Consider the following 12,284-nt stretch of genomic DNA (forward strand, 5'->3'; position numbering starts at 1 on the left):
TTGTATAAAAAGTTAATGTTTTTTAATCCATACCTTTTAATTTTGCCTTTAACCCATTACTGTGTAACACATTTGCTCTCAGATGCATCCATGTCGAGAAAAATCCGAAAATATGAAAATTAGAAAAATTCGTAGTTTCACAAGACTCTAATAGAAAAAATCAGTATTCCGAGCACGATGCAGAAAAATGTATGGAACAAAAGTTGTAGCCAATTTTACCCTTAACACATTGCTCATCAACACTTTTGCTCTCAGATGCATCAATATCGAGAAATATTCGAAAATATGAAAATTAGAAGAATTCGTACTTTCACAAGTTATGGACTACTTCCCTCTATTTACATTTTGTCTTCATCATCCTTTCTTGAACCATCATTCCTTTAACTCCTTGTTTCCTTGCTATCGAGAACCCATACAGTTAAAAATTAACTTAAACAATGCAGAATATTTTACATTATCAACACAACAAACAAAAGTAATTATTAATCGAGTTTATTCTAATTAATTAATTTAAACGAAAATTTAATTTTAAACTACAATGACGAACGCAAGTACAACAACATTGCAGTTGTGTAACAAGCAGTAAGTTTTAATCAACCCTCTATTTTCGTTTGGTTACATCGATTACCGAATTTTACACAGAATGTTGAAGTTTTGAGTTTACCTTCCATAATAACAAGTTTATTAATTTCTGTTTCAGATAATTGTCGATGTTGAGACGGCAATTGGTATCAATTAAGAACCGGGATTGTAATGAACAAGATATGCTTCTTATTATTTGTGTTTCCAACACAGTTTAACACCGATACGAAATTAGTTAAGTTTCCCAGGAATTGTTGAGAAGTTTAGGTCAAATTTTCCATAATAATTACATTTACTGCAACAAAATCGTTTAATGAAGATATATCTACGGGGACTAGTAAACTCCGAACAGCATCAAAGCCTTTCTCGGTGGGATGTAATGCACCGACTGTTGTCTCAAATAATCCTAATGGATCGAATTGTATTTGTGATGATTACAAAGTGCCGTAAATGGTGCAATAATACAAGCTAATACAAGCTATATGGTTGATTACACGGTTCCCTTGTTTTGATGCGAGTTATTTGTTAGATATACAACACATTATGAACCAATGTTACGATTGTTGCAGAATTGTAATATAGCAGGCGTTATTGTCCCAGTGTAATTTGTAATTGTAATGTTCATAAGCGATGAAGGGGAATACAGGAGTGATGTCATCGCATCCCATCAACGAGTCGCCTCCTATTAACCTTAATAGAAAACGGTTGCCGGCAAACTAACCCAGACGTCCGCAGCTCTAGTTTGTTGCTGGTTGACGTTTTGACCTCAATACGAGAGATACACCGTCGATGTTGTCCAGGAAAATTCTATTTTTAACTTGCTTATTGGAAAGTATTGACGGAAATTCAATAATTTCTCGGTGTTGGTTGCGTGATTGGTTCCGGAATGAAGTATCGGAAATATAAATAACTAAAACTTTAGCTTCTCATTTACGATTCCACGCACGGCACGAGGGTCAACGGCATCATCGTTGATATATATTTTCTCGTATTTACCGCCGCTAAATCCATACCTGGAAAATCGAGAACCCTACTAAATCTCTTGCAGCGCGTACGTAATTCGCGCCTAGCGCTTTTATGACGGCGCAAATGCACCAGAAATTGGATAACAGCCTCGTTTCGCCGCCGCACTAGCTTTCGGCTCTATTACGCCGCACTGGCGCGCCCATCTCTGATTTATTTATACGCGTCCTAACTTATTCAATACAGTTTCGGCGTCCATGCATAATGCATCCAAGTGCGGGGACACGTGCAGACGTGTAGGACATCAGACCAAGACGTTTGCACGTCGCTGTACAGCGCGTCATTGACGCCCTATGACACGATCACATTCGCAATTCAAATTTTAACCTAGAAAGCGTGATTTCTTTAAATCAATTCTAAAAGATTATTAATCGTATCAATACAACCGCATCAAAAGCACCCTAGATTAAAAACAAGCTCGAGTGGTCTTTTAACGTTCTGTTCTTTCTTTTGCTAAAGCTAACGTTGGGCAGCAGCTCTTTGATGGCGAGTTTCGAAAATTTTCCACCCAAACAAGCCCTCGGCAGAGTCAGGCATGCGTTAATAGTCTTTAACAGTGTTCTCTGCCGTCCCTTGATTGATTTTGGACGAGATTCGATGATGTTGGTTTTTCGACGAAACCGAATTGGATGCGCTCCGGTTTAGCAAATGCGCGACGAATTTCGCTCTTAATGGACCGACTCGGCTCCAAAACAGAAATAAAAGCTCCCCGGAATAAGTGACTGGTATTTACCCGTCGTTCCGGTCGAGTAAACAGCGCCGATAACAATGATTGATGCCCTGAAAATGTGCGCCGACGTCCCAACACCCAATAAAACTGTCATCACCGCATCAACCGGTAATGAATACGCCCATATTTATATTAGAAATCATATTTCCTACAACAAAATACATTTTAATGATAGATTGTAAAAACAAACAGTGTTTTTTACTCCAAACATATTTAATCGACTCTACCGGTTTCGGCCTAGACCATCATCAGGAGTTTTGGAAGATCGTCAGGAAATATATTTTGTATTAAGATTTTAAAATTTTCAGTTTTCTTTCTATATTTAGCTCTTCTACCTTGTTAAGGTAACACAATGGAGCATCACGTCGACCTCCTTAGCGCGTTGATTTTAACTGTCAAACTATTTCCATCTGCGGGACGAGTTTCGCGAGAGCAAGTGAATAACAAGCGCTCGTGGCGGTGCGATACGGCGTAAAACCCACTACTTCCCGTTTTCTTAGAACAATGCGAACGTAGCTCTCTCGCTCGTTCTCTCGCCAGAATCGAAAGACACGTTGAAACAAGTCGTGGGCGAACTGGTAAGAGAAAGGCTTGCAGGAAACCGGGCGTCCGAATGGCTCGCAATGGCGAACATGAATGGCGTGCCGTATTGACCTCCTTTTCACTGCTCTAAACGTACGGATGACCTGCGGCACTAAAATCTAACGTAATCGGTTAATAAATTCATCCACCATCTATAAAAGCCATACAATAAAAAAATGTGGTACTTTTTAAACTAGATTTTCATTACGAATTGACTTGCCACATTGTCAATGTTTACTAAATCCCAGAGTTAGATTTCCCAAATGAACTCGGCTAGTTTTTCCAATTTTTTTCTGGATTTTCCCAGTTAACTAAAACAGCCCCGTTCAGTTTACCCGTCGCGTCGCGTCGATCGAACCGCGTTGGCATTTAACAAACGTATCACTAACTTAGCAGACGGCAACTGCAGGATGTCAACTGAGTTTGAGATCAATCTTGAAAGTTCCACGACCGGTATGTAAATTCTACTTGAATCCGGTATTACATCTTTAGTAGGGATCGATGCGAAGTTTCGGGACGCTTTTATTAATTAATAAAAGTTTGGTATCGAATCTAATAAAACTTTGGGTTTCTTTGCTCTGAGTTAAACGATTTTTTACGCCCTCGTTTTAAAAGGGATTGGTTGGTTTACGATCTGACGTAAAGCCTAAATCTGCATGGAAAAGTTTTGTCGTTTACTACCCTTCGTAAACAGGAATGTATTAACTATAAAATGGATTCAACAAGAAGATGTATTCAATCGTTTGACTTCACCTGTATATAGAAGAATTTTTTTACCTTAAAATAAAACGGATATCCCAAAGAAGAACGTCGCGAAAGCGGATAAATTTAACCAGTCTGGTCGGCATAATTACAGAAAGATGGTGCAAGGGGAGAGAGGAATTGTCCAGACGAAACTATAAGATTAATGCGTGTTTCTGGAGCAATGCGGCGCTTAAAATACGGATCTTAATTCATCCACGTCTTTGATGCTATCCGCATTAACGAACTGGTTTAATTCTAATGATTTGTTTTTTTTAACCTAAAATTAATCAATCAAACGAGATATGAACTCTATTAACTTCCAATCACTTTATTAAATGGTCGATGAGCGTATAACACGGCGCCCAAAAACGAATATCGACGTGAAAGTTTAACGAAGCACTTATCGCGCTCTATTTTTGCTCTCAACATTCATTACATATTCATGTCGACAAAGTGACCGTCCCAAAAACGAAAGGCCGATTTTGCGCACATCCTAAATATATCATATGCTAAGCTTTGCTTCAAAGCCGGATTGTCTATTGAAATGATATGGGGAAACGTATATATCGCAGGTAGAAAGCTCCTTTGCGTAAAGGAGCTTTCGAATCTTTCTCGCTCAAGGATTAAGATAATCTGCGTATTGTAAACAAGATACGTTCGAGGAACTAATTGAATTTTATACATCGTGGGCGCGAGCTTGAGTTTGTCGAAATTGTTAGACGTTTATAAAGACAAGGTGATTAAGGATGATGGCTTCGACGATACGATGTTCGCCATATAACGTAGCAGGTTTAATCCAGTTAGCGGTAGGTAAGTGCCTCAGCAAACATTCGAAATTACACGGGGCGATGTTAAAGTAAGTTTACTCTATACATTACGTTATAGGTATACCCCAATTAGTACTGTTAATAATAACACAAATTTACAGATACGCAAAAAAAAAACTAAACTGAGGGAAATACATACTAGAAATGGTGATGAAACTCGTCGGGATGTTTGTTTGTTGTACACTGTAAACATTACATAATGTTTTGGCTTGTTAATATTTATAAATAAAACACAATTTCTTTTTCATTAATTTTTTTGTGGTTATATGTATGTATGTTAACAGAATTCTTTGAAATAAAAAAATATTTTTCGAGTTTAACATTACTTCCTCTACTAAAATATGTATCAACGAAAAAAAATTGCGTCGAGGAAGAGAAATTCGAGCGGGCAACGTAGCGGAACGACAACACGGAGCAACCGGGAGTATAATTCAGCATTTTTAGCCCAAAGGCATGCGACGACAAGTAGATAGAGAACGTGCTATACGTGACATTAGCCGGACATCTCCCGGGTTCATATTTATCCGACTGCCTTTCAGTCGACGTCCGCGGACACAGCACGTTTTGTTCTTTATTGCTGGTGCAATCGGAAAGAAGAACTTGGAGCAAAACGAATAAATCGTATCAATTCCTTACAAACCAAGAATTTAATTCAATTTATAGTTGAAATTAATAACCCGTCTTTAAGGAAGCGTAAAGTAACAACCCCAACGGGAAAATGACAAATTCTATGACAAACTAGAACACGAACCGCATTTTGGCGGGTTCCTAAATCACAATTCCACCCTTATTACATACCGGGGCGGTGTTTGCATGTACTACGAACGAGGAACGTATTTGTACAGCAAGTGAAATAAATAGGGTGCACGGTGGAGCAAAAGCTACCGGTTTCGTATTTCTACGTTCAACTAAAATTACGCCTCAGCAGGCGTGTTAATGATGAGTTATTACAGTATCATAAAAATCCGCAGGATGGTATACCGATTTGTAATTATTTAGGTTTCCAAAATTGTTCATAAACATTTCAGAGAAAGTGGAACAAACATAAACCAGACCTTATCAGAACGTAGATATTATAAGCACATCCAATCCCGGCCCAAACCGTGTCCGAATTTAAATTCGAAACGGAATTGAATACCTTTCAATATCTTCCACGGAGATAATGGAATTTTTTTGGCCAACCGCATTAGGGTGAAATTTACGACATCTGTTTGGTATTGGGCCGATCCTAAATTGTACGGGTAACGACCGCGGGCTCCATCCATAATTCCCGGATGTTTTCCAACCACCGTAACCAGTTTCCATTAAAATTCATTTTTTTTCTACTTCGGTAACGATTAATTAAGTGATTTTCGTGTTCCAGGTGACCATGAGAGATGTTCTTCGAAAGGGAAGCCGTCGTCGAAGAAATCCAGGTGAGTTTTATTAGAAATCCCTTGTATTGTAACGTGCACGTCCCATTGCATTATTCAAATGATTAATAGTAAATGTCGCTCATAAATCAGGCATACATTACTGCCACCAGCAGTTTGTACTGTGTCTGAATATAACCTAAAATAACAAACTATCCCATTTCGCTAAATTGTAAACTAAAAATATTAGATTGAACGTGACAGGTTTATCTAAATTTATTGTTGGATTGATTTATTTTTTACTTATAATTAATTTTTCCGATATATCCGGATATTCCAAGTCTTTCGTCGGTGCAAAACTCGTCTCAGCTCCTCGTCCCGTAATAATTCATACAAGGTATTTGCGTAGCTAATTGCCTCATAACGAATTCACGAGGGGCTCGGCGCTGACTTTAATAAATTTCTACTGAGCCGGTCTCGTCGGATGTGCACAGGAGCCCACATATAACCCCATTCCTGCTGGACCTGTCTACTGCAGGTACAATGTACTGCTTCCACATGATCACCATTGTTATACCACTCGCACCAATGAACAATGAAAAGTACATAGTGGTGGTTTTCAGAAAACTCATTTTACAAGATAAATTAATTTTATAATTGAAGTTAGATTGATGTGTTTGATTTAATTGGGGTAACCCAAAAGGAATCTATTCCAATATCTAGATATATTTGAGGAATGATGAATGCGGGTACTAATACGAGACAGGAGACAACCACAAACGTACAAAAGCCACCAGAAATTTATATCTTTTCATTATAGCGACTGCGCATCGCCTTGGAGCCGAGTGGGTAGTGGTCGAAGGATAAATACGAAGGAAGCATCGATTGCGTTACCGTAATTGGAAGCTGGCAATAAAGGAAGACGAACGGCAAAACGCGTTTAATGAAAATCATCTCGCGGTTCGTATCCCGGTTTTATAATTGAATAGCAACGTCCGCGATCACCTACAACTAGTAGGGCATTATTACGTATCCAGTCGCCCGGTATATTTCCCTAATGGCCAGCTCGGGTATTTAATATGGTAAATATTTAAATTAGCTCGTTTCCCGCTCTCCATACATCAAGTTCGCAGTTTGCCAACACGTTCCCGACAAACTGGGCCCTGTGCAACAACCACAGTCGAATCATTAATCAATACGGCGCGTTCAAACGTGCCATCGCGCCATGTTTTAACTCGACCCAAAATTGCCAAAATAACCTACAAGAACACTCCATAATCGTACAGACAACATCGAGATTGATTCATATTTCACAAGCCGTAAACGACCCAGTTCCGAATGATAACGCTTTTATCATCTGTTCGTTATTATTATGGAAGCAACAATACACCACGTTCCCTCTATCTGTTGCGAATCTTAGTTTCATAAACACACAATTAAATTGAATAGTAGTAGTTTGTTGCACCACGGTCTCGTAAAATTTGAGCTAACGAACACTCATTTTGGTAATAAAGTTTTATCATTTGGATGTGTTGCTCAATCAGGTAACTTGAAAACACTTTATTAAACTGAAGTTTTGCATAATCGTATTAATCGTGGGTGAAATTTAAACCATGTAAAGTCAATACGAAGTAATTTTGTATAATTTTGACAGTGACATAACGTCAAATTTCATTTTTCATTCCTTTGAAGTTTTCGATTTCTTTGAAGTCCAAGTTTCCTAATCCGAGAACTTCAAAAATCTACAAGATAAGCTAAGTTATAATTATATTTATTATTTATAAACATTATTTTTATTTCAAGGTCATTTCTTGAGATGTAACGTGTCTTCTTGCAAAGGATCGCATTCGGTCGAGCGAGCAAACAGTAAGATCCTGCGATAGTCACGGTTCGTAGAGTCGCCTCTCGTAATAAAGATACCTTGCGATGGATACCAGGTTGTGGTTTAAAAGTACCCCAATATAAGAGGTTTATTAACCAATCGATACAGGGGAGACGTAGAAATGCTTTGAAGCGAAAAGATTAACTTCGTTGGTCAACTAACGGAATTCCAGTGGTGTTTTGGATGTACTCCCAAAGTTTTTTATTTTTAGGTTTTTAAATTTCGTATTTTTGCAAAGTTGCGCCGCATGAATCACCGACAAGCTCGGGTGGTTATTAAATATTTCAAAGGGGCCGTTATCGTATAGGCCGCAGGGTCGAACTTGGCGGTTCGGGGCCCAATAAAATTTAATAAAGCGCCGATGCGGACCACAATAACCGTAGATAAACGGGCCGTAATGGCGAGGGACATTATGGATTTTTAATTTTCACTAATAGCACTAATGACATATTAGTTGTTGTACTACGTACTAATTTATAACGCTATCGTGAATCAATCAGCATCGAAACAGTTTAATTTAATTTCTTTTGTTTGGTGGATTTTCCTTCTCGACGACATTTCAACGTAAAGCCGTCAGATTACATCCACTCGCTTTGCGTCTCGCCGCGTAAATTATCCTGTCACCCAGTAGAAACAATAAACTGCACCGAAGAGAGACGCGCCGCTGACCCACGGAGGTTACTTAAGGTTGATTTAGAGCTGCTGCCGCGTCGACTGCGATGCCCCATTAAACCAGAAGATGCCCGTTCTCCGACGTCCGTCCGGCGATTTAACCGAACGTCGTTCACTTTCCGCGTCACTCGAATGTTGACCTCCGCGTTCCAAAGAACGACTCAAATTTACATACGCGTTCGTCTGCATAATGGACACACGGTGACTCATGTGTAGAAGAAGAAATTAGCTCGAAGGAAGTCAGAAATCATTCCTTTTTCTTCGTTATTTATAACCACCGTGGCAAGAAGTTGTAAATAGTCGGCGCTAGTCTCCAAATTAGAACTGGAAACCGGCACGTGGAATGTCCTATTTACAACGTGGCCAAAGAATAAATAAATTGAGATGACAAATTCCAATTAACCCAATATGTAATTTTTTGTACTGAATTTTGTTTAGCTAATCGGCGAATAGTGGTGAAATGCCAACGACCCGTGCACTTTAACCTTCTTCTCGGTTCGGAGAATGTAGGACTATTTATGGAGTAGAAATAAGAAGACTGGGCGGGAACGCAACGGAGCTAGGTCTAGTTGCGTATACGAGATAAAACGCGAGTGCGCACTCCCATCAGATATCGTGTATCCGATGTGGATCTTGCGACGCTGTAACGACTCGCATTGTTTCATACCTAAGCGTCGGGCCGTAAAGTCCTTTTGTGGCGAAAAGAGGGCGCGCACGCGATACTGCTTTACTCGTAAACAACTCCATCGCAATCTACTACTAATATTCTAAAGTAACAAGTGGCACTTTTTATGGTACGTCTACATTTTTACGATGTGATTAACTAGGGTATCATACATTTATGTTTATGAATGATTAAATATGAAGAATTAAGTATCTAAATATCTCTCCTATGTCAAAATTCATCTTCTTTGTTATTTGCGCTCCATATCTTTGATCATCATGACCATCATGTCTCAGTGGCACTCTTGGTGTCTCGTTCAAAATTATGTCTTTTTAGTCATAACATCATCTCGTTAACCAAGAAGTACAAGACTAACAATTGTCAGAGTGATTTTTCGGGGACCTCAATATCTCAGGATTTCCACATCGTAAAGGAGCTTCGTCGTTTTAATCTAGAAGCGTAGATCATTAAAACATTTTATGATGAACGCAAGATAAAGTTGTCTCACATAATCATCTGATACATAGTCATAACAAAGATAATCTGGTTGGTTAGGTTTAGCCAATTTTGTATAATTGGTCTGCAAGGTGGAAGCAAGTGGATAGGTTAAATCGAATCTCCCCACATTGTTCAGAATTAAAGTTGAGGTTACATACGAAGTATAAATGCCAATTAACAATAGATAGTCCAGTTAACACTAACTATTATCTATTGTTGAATCTAAACACTACGTACATAGGTATTGTTATAGTTTTACAAAGCGCGGACAATGACAATAGGGTCTTTGATGACAAAGTTGCCTTTTAACGGCGTTAATTGTAGTAATTACTTTAATTTAAAACCTAAAGTGTGTTCATTTATTTTATTTTTGAAATTTGTAACAGGATTCGTTGAAACTTCCAAGTGAAAATATTATGTAACATCGCCACGGGTTTATTTTCTAAATAACGCGGACGGGAAAAATGTACGTCGACGTAAAGCCGGATGCGACGTCCTAGTCCATTTTCCAACCGCGCTGGAATCGGCAAACAATAAAAGCGAACTTTTCTGACGCTAACGGCTTTATGTGGCATGCCCGACTGGCGGCAGTCCTTTGATCCTAACGCAAGCACCCCGGGAATCCTTAGGACCGATTCCCTTCCATACAGACTTGTTATCCGTGCATTCTCGCAATTAATTTATAATTGCTATTGTAGGTAAGACAGACGGCACGACTTGGAGCTTTACATTAAAGCACTTTCAAAACTATTCAACTAACACAATTAATTATGTCCGCTAGTACTTAATAGTTAAGAAGTGCCACCACCGAACTTTGCACATAATGCTCTTTTATAATTATTATGCTATTTAACTCTTGGGAAGTACACAAATACAAAAATATCAAAAAACTAGAAATATACAAAAAAAACAATATTGACCTTCCACACAGAATTTTAGCCCACGGTAATTAGTGCAGTAAAAACAATGCGCAACGAACAATCGGCATAAACAAACATTGGGGTGCCGTCGATTTTTGGCACTAGCTCCAATAATAGCTGGCGAATTTATGGAACGCGATTCATCAGTTTAACTAACAGCGGTCCCCAATGTGCGTCACTCACCCTGGACCCCTTCGTTATAAATTCACGTTGAACAAACCGAATTTCGCGCCCGCGTACTTAATTGACAACATCGGTGATTAACGGTGGTCGACCTCGAAACATGCGAAACCGAAGCCGATCCTGTGTCACCACGTGCACTCTAAGACCCCGGTCATCGGATGTGGGCGTTGCCACTCTATCGACGTCTCCTAATCGCGGTATCGCCAAGTGTTTAATTACGGTCAGTATACACCGTGGTATTTGCTAATTAACTGGTTTACGGCATCTAACAACCGGACCGGATGGAAACTATGCAAGTCTCGCTTTCCCTATTCAGGAATGCCGTTTAAGCAATCATCTAAAAGGATTCCAACTGAAATTTATATACAATTTTCCGATATTTGTATTTACTGTCAAGTGTCTTTTTATTCTTTAGATTACTTTGGGTCCTAATCATAGCGCTGGGCAGAAATCACATTGTTTTAATCAGTTGGATGACATCAGTACCAGTTCTGAGCTGATTGTTAAATGGTGGAAGGTCCTTCCATGGTTATATAAAGTCTGAGGAAAAGATTTTGACACTGTTGCATCTATCTCGTTACATCTAAACATTTCAATACCATCTAGGTCAAATCTTCAGAGTATCAGAATATTTTAGATTCTGTCATCTTTTTGGTTAATGATGGTTGGTAGCACCATGGCTAAGCAACCTACTCTGCTATCTAGCTAATCAACTGACATCTTCGGTTCAACCGCAGGGATGCTAACAAATAGCGGATGCTAACGTTATGGGTGTAATTGATGCAGAGGTCTCTCGAAGATAACAAGCTTTTGGTTGTATCTAGACATTCTAGATCACAACTTTTAAGAGCTATATCTAGGCATAAAGGAAGATTATTTCTAACAAGAAATTGCAAATTCAAATTCAACTCTGATAAAAAGTCATTTTGATGTATTATTATTTTATACATTCAATTAAACTTTAACATATCATTAATTTTAAAGTTTGAAATACATTTCCATCCAAACATGAATATTCCAACAATTCTAAATAATTACCAGATATATTTTACAATTAAATGACACTAAAATAAAAGTAAACGCATCTGCATAGTTTTATGGACACATACTGGACCCTCATATTGTGTTAATTATCATTCAAGTGGCTTATCTAATTGTTGAAATAATTGATATAATAGTGAGATTAACTTGGCAATTATTTTCGCTAACAAGCTCGTTATGCCTGGCTTGTTAAATTTATTTAAAATAAAGAGAGAAAATGTACAAATGATAACCACTATGTGGGGAATTAAAAATAAAGAAGGAAATAAGCAATCTGCCTGGCGACTCGGAAGTAATCTCTAATAAATCACTTCCGGGGAAAGATTTCCGGCCCCCGCTTTCCGATAAATCCTCATCTTTCCGCGGATGCTCGGTTTTCTGGCAATTTTCGTCGCGTCAATTTAAGGTGGTTCCTTTTCAAACATAATCTCGACATCAAGAACTTAAAGCATCCTCGTATCGACTCCAATAAAATGTCCTTTTTAATAAAGTTTTGTAAAGTTGCAATCTAGGAATATGAATTTTCTAAATAAAAATAGTTAAAACGGAACATAATCCTAGTGGGAACAACAACTGTGGAAATT

General features: G+C 38.4%; 1 protein-coding gene across 1 annotated transcript in view; it reads left to right on the forward strand.

Annotated features, from left to right (window-relative positions):
- LOC111428465 (FAT atypical cadherin kugelei) overlaps positions 1–12,284 on the forward strand; it is a 107,321-nt gene that overhangs the window by 9,469 nt on the left and 85,568 nt on the right. The window contains exon 2 of the mRNA XM_071199189.1: positions 5,852–5,903. The gene's annotated coding sequence lies outside the window, so the exon portion shown is untranslated. The remainder of the gene's footprint in view (positions 1–5,851; positions 5,904–12,284) is intronic.

This window comes from Onthophagus taurus, chromosome 10 (genome assembly GCF_036711975.1).
Source record: "Onthophagus taurus isolate NC chromosome 10, IU_Otau_3.0, whole genome shotgun sequence".
Lineage (NCBI taxonomy): Eukaryota > Metazoa > Arthropoda > Insecta > Coleoptera > Scarabaeidae > Onthophagus > Onthophagus taurus.